This window comes from Melanostigma gelatinosum (genome assembly GCF_949748355.1).
Source record: "Melanostigma gelatinosum genome assembly, chromosome: 16".
Classification (NCBI taxonomy): Eukaryota; Metazoa; Chordata; class Actinopteri; order Perciformes; family Zoarcidae; genus Melanostigma; species Melanostigma gelatinosum.
Window position 1 is genome coordinate 17,183,986 of NC_136649.1, and position 11,701 is coordinate 17,195,686.

Here is an 11,701-nt window from a genome sequence, read left to right on the forward strand (position 1 = left end):
TCCAGTGAGGCTCCCGGACGCAGAGCAAGGTTATCACACTTCAAGAGTCTGACAGACACCAAACACTAGGGGGCGTGTCACTATCACATGCTTTGAATTCAGAAACGTGGCTGCTGGCAGCTGTGTGGCGCAGGAGCCAACATTAATTCCAGCCTTCATGTATAAGCAAGTTTCTAAAAACAAAAATCTTCATGGCGTTATGAAAATTCTCTGTGAATTAAAGTCGCTGTGTTTTTTATAATGCATTACTTATGGTCGTTTTCATGTCTATATGATATTCTACATTGTGATACTTTGGTCGCAATTGTAGCCTACCACTATATTACTTTAATTTTGATCTACATACAGGTGACGTTAATGTGGCCTTTGGATTCACTGTGATGTTCCTGTAATATTTGGTTTGGGGATTGATTTTTGCTTCTTTTTAAAGTGAGCTTGATTGATCTAAAAACATCTTCGCTCTCTTTTTGTATCTCAAAATAAACCACCGGAAGTTGATTCGTCTAAAATAACCGCTTTTTAGAACACAAACATGACAGATATCCACACACTTAGATCTATGCAGAGAACAATTTATTTTTAGCTTTCGGTGTAAAGCACCTCAAAGATTCAATAAATCGTAGCTCTTCATTTAACCCCACACAAAAATATCCAACATGATCACCAATAATTCATTCTGAAGACACTATTTTCAGCATCCATTCACTGCTTCTTCCTGTTCTCTGATATTTGTGGAGTACTCTTTCTCGACCCCTCTGTGATGTTTCCATTTGCTGTTCACAATTTAAAAAAAATGCGCTTTTGAGAAACAAACGTGGCGCAGGTTTGTCTCGTCCTGGTTTACAGCTATTGTTCTTTTTTAGTGTTCTTTTTTATTTTCGTTTCTTTTCCTGTAAGTATAATATAAAAGTTTACAGGTATTGAAGTTTGTGCACAATATTTTATGCCATAAATAAAGTTTTTTCTTATCATTTTCAAATGCGTATTATAACATGAATTGTATTCTAAAGTTAAACCCAGAACAATCCCCTTTCCTCCTTCCTCTCTTTTCCTTGGCCACGGTTGTCTGGCTGTCTCGTGAAAGCTCCACTTGACTGGATCCCCCAGCTTGCAGATGCTGCGCAAAAAAAAAAGACACATTCAGAAAACTGGGCTCCAAATCCAATAACACAAGATGCAGTATTTCAGTGCCTCTCCGATACGCCTCTTTCCAAGTCCTCCACTCTCTGTGTGAAATCGATTCCCAGTGTGTGGAGAATTTGCGCCCCTGTTGGCATTGTTGTGCAGACACATGCTTGGGTTTATGTTGCCCTTGGACTCCAGAAGTGCTTCCTCCCCCTCTCTTACGTACTAAACCAATCTCCACCTCATGTTCTTTTGTTTCAGTTTGTTTGAGCTCCAAAGCACTTATCTCACACGTTCAGTTCAGGGACAGCTTTGTGGCTACAACAATGAAATGCCAATGCCCAGAAAGTTTTTCAACGCTTTTTGAGAATTGCTAATTTATTATTGGACACTTTCTTACAAGTTTGTGCCGCTATACAGTCCAAAAAAAGTTTTCTTCAGTCGCCTACTTTTGTTGTGGTTCTTTACAATTCTGTATAGTTCATGCAATACAAAACGTAAACAGCATGCATTACAATATTAGGTGGCTTTCTGTCATAAGTTATTATTTTCAGCTCGAAATGCTTTGAAAAAAGAGTTCAAAAAGGGACATTTGCTCTCTGACAGTGGTGGGCTCATTAAAACTCTTTGCAGCTATAACCAACATTAAGAAAACTGTTCATGCATGAGCTGTGGCAATGCAAGTCACTGTGCAACTGCAGGCAGAGCACCGTAGTGCGTCAAAGTGTCATCACTGCCAAGTGATCTCCATAGGAATCATTCAATCCTTGGAGCGATATCTTAAAAGCAATCATGAGAGGAGGTTTCTCGTATCTTCTTCAATATCATTTCTTATTATCCCCCAGTCATGAGTATGGAATGAGGTTTCAGACAGCATGATTAGCTTAGCCTCCCCGGTGAACATTGTTTCACCTTCCTCTCCTCTAACCTTCTCTGTTTCAGGAGAATTAATCTAAGAGTCTGAGCCTATTATCATGTTCATTACATCCTTAACCATTTCCTATTATATGTTGGAATTGTGGGGAGACAATCAATCTTGCTGTTGCTGCACAGCTGTGTTTATTCTGTGCCGCTTGTTCAGGTAGTGTGAGCAAAGAGTGTTGCTTCTATTTTTAGATGCTGGTTCTGATTTTGATGCTGAGATATGATGTGTTTTTGGAGATAAATCAAATGATAGTTTGACCATAACTCACTCATACCTCATTGACTCTTCTCCTCAGTGCTTGTGATAAGCATTAAACCCTATACTTTGCCGAAGTGGAATAAAAGGACACACTGAGGAGACAATATGTCCCATGTGACTTCATCCCAGGCCAACCCCATCGCACCAGCACCCCCCACAGAGACTCAGCAAGTCACCTTAGAGATCAGTGACCGACTCCCCAGCCACCTGCTGTATAAATATTCAATGTGCACTAAAGATAACCTGGCTCGTGAGAGAGCCGAGAGAGAGAAAGCGGTTCTGTTCGGCAGGAGACGGTGCTGTATTTGAATATAATGAACTCAACTGTGGCTGCATGGCTTGTTGGCCCGCCAAAGGTCAAGCGTGGTAAATATTGAACAGCTTTGATCAACGGGTCTCTGTGGTAATGTTTGGCTTTAGAGAGAAGGAAAGGAAAGTGAGCAACATTAGGAACACTTAAACCTACCGGAGCAGATTTACAGGATGAATCATCAAATCTTCAGGCTAAGAATGTTTGATCATGCCAGAAAAAATAAATATTTCTCTTCTTACAATATAGGCTATTCTCTTGCACAGCAACAGAGTAGAGTGTTGATATGACTTCTATGACTTCTTTGTTCATTGTAGCTGTGCACGAGATGAAATATCATAATGTCCTTTAAAGCCTCATATGACCTTTCTTTGTTGTCTCCATGCAAAGAAAAACAGTCACCTGCTTGTGAAGTCTCACTGAGCGCTGAGCGGCCGATAAGGTTTCCTCTTTGTCTCTCTTCAGCAACAAAAGTTAATTTGCCTCAAGAAGGCGTTTGGCAAATGAGCCTGTTGGCTCTCTTTTAAGGATGTCAATCCGAGTATAAATAAAATATAAAATAACCAGATTGCATTTTTAAAAATAGACGATCTGCTGATCTTGGCCTCTCTGTTATGCCAATTCCCTCTCTGCTATGTTCCATGCCTGTTTGAACATGCTTTTAGTGGAAGACGTTTAAATACTGTATGTGCAGTATACACTAAACTGTGCTACAAGTCACTACTGTCACATGTGCTGTACAACAGACCCAGCAGGCAATTACCCTGAATATCACATAACTAGAAGTGTTTTGCACATGAACATTTCATAAGCAACCGTCTAAGTATCCATTTTACTGAAATCTGTGGCCATGCGTTGTAAAACATGTACACATGATTGAATGTTGGCTAACGCATGGAGGCACGTCACTGAAAGACTCAGCAAAATGGATATAGCAATATGTTTTAAACATATAGCTTGAACATGAGAAGAACTTTAGACCTTATAGTATATAAAGAACAATCAATATACCAATCCAATTGACTGAACACTGCAGTGAGGCTCTCCATCCTGAGGCATTTTACAGAATACAGAATTATATTGTTTTTATTTCTCAGTCATTCTTACATATTTCTTTGCTCTGTGTGTATTGAAAATGTAAGTATATTTACACATGGAGATAATAAACATGTCTGTTAGATTGCGATAAAGAAACTTCAGTGCTGGGTGTAATCGGTACTTACCAGGTTGAAAGGTCCCCTCACACTCACCAGATACATGTGAAAGCAGCCGTCTAGTGTGGAACATTGCACATACATCCTTCTGTACTGTAACGGTTGAACACCTATGTAAAGCTCATTTTTGAGTTGTAGGATTTCCTGAGAGGTTTTCTTACCATTGGGGCACACTGCTTGTCAAGAACAAGTTAACCAGATCATTTATTTAACATGTGATGGTACCGTAAATCCTTGGGATAATTTAAGGATTGCACACGACTCTAATCCTGGTGAAAACTGTACGTCTTTGGCTCAAAGCAGAAAAAAAACAATATCACAGAAGCCTCGTACACATATCCATCACGCTGCCATCTTTACTGCCATACTTGATATCTACACATCCCTTATGTTATCCCGTGTGTTTAATCACATCATGATGCAGGGGGTTTCTGTTCTCCTTTCATAAAAGAGGACAAAAGCTGTGATCCTCTGGGTGAATTTTAACTCGATCTCACCTGCAGAATCTGGGAGGAGGCGACTGCTGGAGATTTATGGTCTCTGGAGATAACAAAATGAAATCCATCTTCTGAGCTTTTCGGCATGCTCCATCTCTCCCGACTGCAGTCAGGATGATGGATTAGGCCGCTAGCGTGAGGGGGCTGAGGAGCAAAGGCTGGACGACACCAACAGCAGGGACAGGGCATTTAGTCTGATTGACCAGGCGGGATTGTTAATGTTCACGTCGATATCAGCTCACCTGCTCTGAATTTAGATTATTTCAGGATGTTTATTGTCAACGATGCTGTCCAACAAATTGCATCTGCAGACGACATAATAGTAAACAAACACGCATTTTAGCTGTTTTGAGTTACAATAGAATATCTGGTACCACTATTTACTGTTTCTAAGGGTTGTTAAGTTTAATGCTTATTCATAAATAAATAATTCACCAATGCTTTATATTTTGTAGCCATTAATAAGACCAACTTTTAAGTTGCCAGGTTGTGAAAAATCCCTTTTGGTTTTTGGCATTGGTAATACAGCAGGTATACATGTTGGTAATCCATTAATTAAGTGTTCATGTGTTTCTCACTTTCTAATAAAACAGCCAACCTGCAGTTATAAATGTTTATGAATCATGAATGAAGACTTTTACAAAGTCAGCAGCAACACGAAGCAGTGAATAAATGGATTTCTTTGCCCCTTTGTAAAGACTGGCCTGTGAGAAAATGGGACAAAAATTCCCTTTTAGCAACTTCGAGTCTAAACTATAGCAATAGGAGCTCCGTGAGGCAACATGCTGCTAACGTCAACATGCTAACATGCTCACAATGGCAATGTTAACACGCTGATGTTTAGCAGGTATTATGTTTACCATCTTCACCATCTTAGTTTAGCGTGTGAGCATTCAGCAACACAGAGAACAGCTGAGGCGGATGGGAATGTTGCAGTTGTCAGGTATCTGCCCATAAACCAAATCATTGAACAAATTGAAATTGTGACTTCATGATGGAGCATCCACAGACCAGGATCCGAGGGACATCAGTCCCAGAAGTGGTTTTGACAGATAAGTCGACAATCAATCAGGGCGCAAACTTCAATTCAATACACAGCAGTCATGGAAAGTTAAAGCGTAGATCAGCTCTATTACAATGGAGTTGACTACAGCGATGGGTGTCCCTCTTCTGTTCAACAGGCAGACTAATAGTCCCATTGAACTTTCAGTCTGAAGCTACTCTGCCCTCTGCTCACTAAATGAATCTGATACGCTGGGGTTATCAGGCCTGAGGGTCGATTCTCAGTCAACCCCGTTGAACTCTGATGGCCTGCTAACACAGGGAAACCAAGTTTGAGATGTGTATTGACTATATATGAAGTGATTTAGACATTCTCCACAGAGCCCTCTGTACCAGCCGCTGTTGTTTATCTTCATGAAGAATGGTGTAGGGAGGACGCCATTGTTCTAGCAGATGTGTCTCCTGTGGCTGCAGTGCACAGGGCCAGGCAGTGGAGGCACATGGGTGAATTCCTCCCAGCAGCAGTAGTTACATGATTTCCACTTTGATTTATTACGCTCTGGTTCTTTATGGTTCCTCAAACACACAGAGCCACTGGCTATTGGAATAAGTGTTGTTAGAAAGTGCAAGTCAGCAAACATTGTTACAAAACAGCCTTTTGGTACCATACAAGCAGAAAACATGAGAGTGGTATCAATCTCTAACTCTTGGCAAGAAAGCAAATTAGTGTATTTCCCAAAATGTCAGACTATTTCTATAATTTTCTACCTGAGAATAATGACTAAACTCTTGATGTACAACTTGTTTTATGATCAAAGGTCTAACCAAAGGTTCACATCTCATCAGCATGGGTATTTCCAATCATTTGCTTGAGGAAATATTGATCCTCAACCCCTCTGACTCTGTGCACCCTTGAGCATCACCCACAATGCCCCTTTCCTCCCCACCTCCAGATTGATGAAACCACTTAGTTCTCTCTCTCTCTCTCTCTCTCTCTCAAACCATTATCATTTCTTCTTTCAGTTAAAACACAAACACTTCTACTGAACATTAAAAATTAAAATGAACTCAAAGTAAATGCAGCCATTTGTCATCTCATTAACTTTAATGATTAATACCATGCCAGACTTCTTTTTTTACTTCACACTACTGAATCTCAAGAGTGATGATGCAGTTTTTTTCATTCATTTCTCATGTGTCCTTTCTTCTATGTTCTGCAGATTACACTGCATGTATGTTTGTGTAACACATTGTAATACATGTCTTCCTACTTAAACACTAGTGTTATAACACATCGTTGCCATTTTCCAGGCGCTGGTGCTGAAAGTCATATTATATTTATAATGTCTTGTAAATGCAGGACTTATGTAAAGTCATTGTTTGTTTGCAGAAAAACGGCTGATACATTTTAGTGTTAATAATTCCATAATTACGTGACTGTAGCTGACTGTAGGATTCGTAATTTCTGAAACTTTGTTGTCGTAAAAGCATGATTAATTGATCCCATGTGTGCATTTTGTTCTCAGGAACACAGTTATTATACACATCCTGGTTCCATGGTGTGAGTATAATGTTAGTGCTTTATGTTGTTTTACAACTGTCACCAGACTGCCACCCAGTGGTCAACCTGCTAATTGCACTACCAGGATCATTCCCTAAATAACATTAATAACATTAATGCAATATTCACAGAAGAGTATGCTCATTAAAAAATACGTTTGAGCTTTGAGTTCATTTTTGGAGATTATTTGGAACTATTGTTTCTATGTTTTGGTTTCAGGAAATCAGATAACTGACTCTACATTGACACAAGAGTAACTTTATTTCCTGCGATTACAGTAAAACTAGCTAAAAATAACAGATCATACTGCCTTTCAGGGCTTTCAAACACCCACGTGTTGTCTTTTTTTTTTAAAGGGAGACTAAATTCTTGTCTTCATTTAATTTCTGGATTTTATATTTTCAAACGTGACGTTGATCACTTCAGGACAGCATACAATCCAATACACGCCTTACAAAGTCAAACTTTGAATCGATTGATGTAGCTCTTGTGTCACTGGGCAGATTGTAATTTATGCTGCAAGCCAGATGCCATCTGTTTCTGAGGTCCTGTGTTAATTCACACAGATTTTCACAAGACGGACACGGTGGTCTGCTGCAAAGAGGAAGATTCAGGATCCTTCTGAAAACTCACGGTGTGGATAGATGGTCGACTCTGCAGTCCACTGCCTGTGTCCTCGTGATTAGAACATTACTTTACTTTACTTTTATCATCAAATGTGCAACAACAGTACAGCAGCCAGCATTATTGAATTATATTCCACCTTTATCATGCAGCAGTAATATTCCGAACACAGAACGGCATATACGCTCTGTAAGACAGAGGCTGTCTATTTTAGGGGATTTAAAGCTCAACCTTTCATTTTGCATTTTATGATTTGGAATGAGAGCTGCTTTGGCATTAAAAGATTGAACTTAAGGTAAAATCCGGGTGCTCTGGTAGACTTTCTGTTCCTTAAATGAACATCTTCCTTGGGCAGCTTGTAACACACGTTCAGCTCTATTTCCATTTTCTGTGCAGCTTGACTACATTCACCATGAACCATACGCCCTAATATTCATGGCAGTTGAACCTGTATCTGACTTCCATATCTAGATACAGTCATCCCATGAAGAAATTCTCTCGCTCCTCAGCCTGCTGAGTCGGTGTTCACTGTGAATTGACTTCCTTGCACATGCCAAAACCTACCTCACAAAAAAGACAACATTTACTGGCTGGACTACAGTCAGGGTGCTCGTACTGCCCAGCAAAACATAATTTCCCAACCTGGGAACCAAGATTTAGAGTACTTTCAGATGTTCTAGCGATTGCCAAGTCTCCCCAGAGTCCAACAGAGTCCAAAACACAAGTGCTGCATATGCTGATCATGTCAAATTCTCAATATTACTTATGACAGGCTGTAATATATCTGTATGCTTGTGCAGGTGACCCAGATATACTGAAGTATATAAAATGGTAATTTGAGATAGACAGACAGATAGATAGATAGATAGATAGATAGATAGATAGATAGATAGATAGATAGATAGATAGATAGATAGATAGACAGACAGACAGACAGACAGACAGACAGACAGATAGACAGACAGACAGACAGACAGACAGATAGACAGATAGATAGACAGATAGACAGATAGATAGATAGATAGATAGATAGATAGATAGATAGATAGATAGATAGATAGATAGATAGATAGATAGATAGACAGATAGACAGATAGACAGATAGATAGATAGATAGATAGATAGATAGATAGATAGATAGATAGATAGATAGATAGATAGATAGATAGACAGACAGACAGACAGACAGATAGATAGATAGACAGACAGACAGACAGACAGACAGACAGATAGATAGACAGACAGACAGACAGATAGATAGATAGATAGATAGATAGATAGACAGACAGACAGACAGACAGATAGATTGGTGATTTATGTGCGACTGTAAACACATCACAAATGACATCATTCAGTTGGCTGACCTCATATTTGTCATTACTGACGATCATTCTTTCCCCTTCTGAGCGGCGAAGACAACAAAAGATTAAGTCAACGAAGATCTTTTATGTTTTCATAAAGAAAACCGTGTCTACTTTTTACTGACATATCAATTGCACAACATTTGTTCTTAATTGTATTTTACAAATGTTTCTCTTTGTTGTTGAATAGAATAACATGTGAACTGCTGAAGCTAGAAATGTCTGCTGTTCATAACCGTTTATTCCTTTTATTGAAAATATTTGAAAATGCTTCGTTGATCTGATATGGCTGACTTTATGGCTTTCAAGGGCGTTGGAGCAATTCAATTCATTGTACTATTGAGATCACATAGTTTATAAGCTTGAGACAGATGCTTCTGATATGATATAATGAATTATGAATTTCATATAACCATTTGCAGATATTTTGTTCTAAATAGGAAAAAAAGACACAAAAAAGGCAGCTGGAGAGAGAAAAACTACACATGACAGGTCTTTCACAGTATACAGTGTTTCCCATTTTCTCCCTGTCAGTAAAGGTAAATCAATTCTCAAAAGGAATTATACACATATACAAATTATGATCGCTGTTTCTTGAACAGAGAGCAGAAAACTGTACAAAATAAGCACGAAACAGCATAATATCTTAAATGGGCCAGTTCATGGGAATGACCAATTCTTGTTAATTTGAGGATTTTCACTTTATTTCCAATATCTCAAGAGAATTGCTCCTGGCTTTCATACATTACATCATTTCAGATACCATCTGCTTTTGACAAGACAATGAGTGTAGTATTTTACTTCCTATCATGCCTGCATCTTCGAAATTACAAAGTGCTCTCATCTCTTCCTCTGCTCAGCTTACATCTCGTTTCCACAGCAACGAGATAAATACGCATCAGCTGTCAATTGTGCCTTCTTCAGGTTTAGAATATGCACCTAAGAAAAAAACACAAAAGCAGGAACAGTAAAGATCAATTACACTTTGCTTCTCCTTTAAGAAATCCAATTAGTTCATTTCAGTTTGACAATTCCTACATCCACAACTCAGCAGCGTGCACTTTATTTCGCGAGTACTTATTTCCCATGCAGTAATTTCTGATGTCTCCCAGCTGTTCAACATCTGCAGATTTGTGTTTCCTGCCCAGAGTAAAAAGGTCTGTCTATTCATGAGAGCATTTCCCATGCTTGCGTGCTCAGCGTGATCCTGTTGCTTCCCTGCTCTGTGCCCCGTCTCCGAGGCCTGTAATCTGATCCAGGATCCGACGGAGTGCACAACACAGATCTTGTAGCTCACCAGCGTCCACAGTGCCACGGGGCACACTGCCTAATAGTTACAAGACATGCCGGCCCCCTCCTCGCTGCTGCAAGTCCCTTGTCACTGTAGACAGAAGATGAACAGCAGTGTGCAGGCTCTTCAAGTTAAGTTGGCATTTCCTTCAGTGACTTGTACACATTGATAAGAGTCTTCCCAGGGGACACAGGGAGCAGAGTGCCAAGAGGAGGGGAGCACCAGTTTAACTACTGATATCACGAGAGTGTGTAAAAAAAAAACACTTGGCAGAACCCATCTGTGAGAGTTTATCCGTTATGTGGAAGACTGTGGAGAGCTTGGTCCCTCGGGATGGCGAGCCCCTCACCCCCTCTAACCTCACCCTCGGCAGAGCCATAAAGCTGCTGGGTATGTCTGCGGTGAAAGTGGACAAAGTCACGACAGAGTGGACCTAGATTCACTCTGGTCACAGTGTGGGAATATGTCTTCGAAGGAAGAAGCAGGAATAATAAGAAGAGGCAGAAAACCACAGGGAAGAGGACGAGGGGGAGGGGGGAATCACTTGTAACTGCACCATCAAAGGCGGTAGATGTGGGACTGCTCCTTTCTCTCAGATCCCCTGGTTAAGAGACAGGGGAACCCCCTTTGGTTTGAGCCCCATAGCGTTGAATCATAAATAATGGCCCATTTACTCTCCTGCCATATACCATTTAGTCTCCAGGCCATCCCGCATATACATCACTGCATGTTATGACGACGCTGTCACAGTTCCCCATAAATCACCAGCTTTCATCTGCTGTGTGATTAATCTCTCCATCTGCAGCGTGCTGGCTGCGCAGGTGCCTGTGGGCTGGTGTTTCTTTACAGCCAGGTGTAGTGGAGTGCGAACGGAGACAACCCAAGAGGTTAGGCGGTGGAACATTAGAGCAGAGTGGCAATTGTTCAGTTCCAAAATATGTCAAAATGATAGATGAGTCCAGTACTCAGTGCTTGCTTTTGTGTGTTGGGAGAATACGGAATCAGGTGTGAACAAAAGACTGTGATTCTTCTCTGATCATCAGGCACAAAGACACCTGATGATTGTCAAGGTCTTGAATTCATGTCTGACAAAATATGAACTCCTCCCCGTTGTATCCAGTTAATATCTGTCAGGTGCTGGTTTTCCTCTCTATAAAGCTCCAGTGTGTCACTCACTTTCTTCTGAAGTTATACAGTAGCACCAACTTGAGAAAAAAGGGTCAAACCCACCCCGAGTTACTCTGTTTTACCCAATTGTAATAATAGCATAGAAATCACGCTGACATCCCCTACAGTCCGAAACTACTGGACTTTCTCACGCAAGCAACTGTCAGATTGTTGGTGAGGGAATGATTGTCACATAAGCAACACCACATTTGTGCATTTGGCGTTTTATTTTGAATTTAGATGTCAAAATATATTGTCTCCAAACAACTGGAATCATCTATAATCAGATTCACAATCCGAAACTGTGTGTATCACAGTTTTTGTTCTTTAGCTGCTTTAAACCAGCACCAGTGCATTTGTGCATTG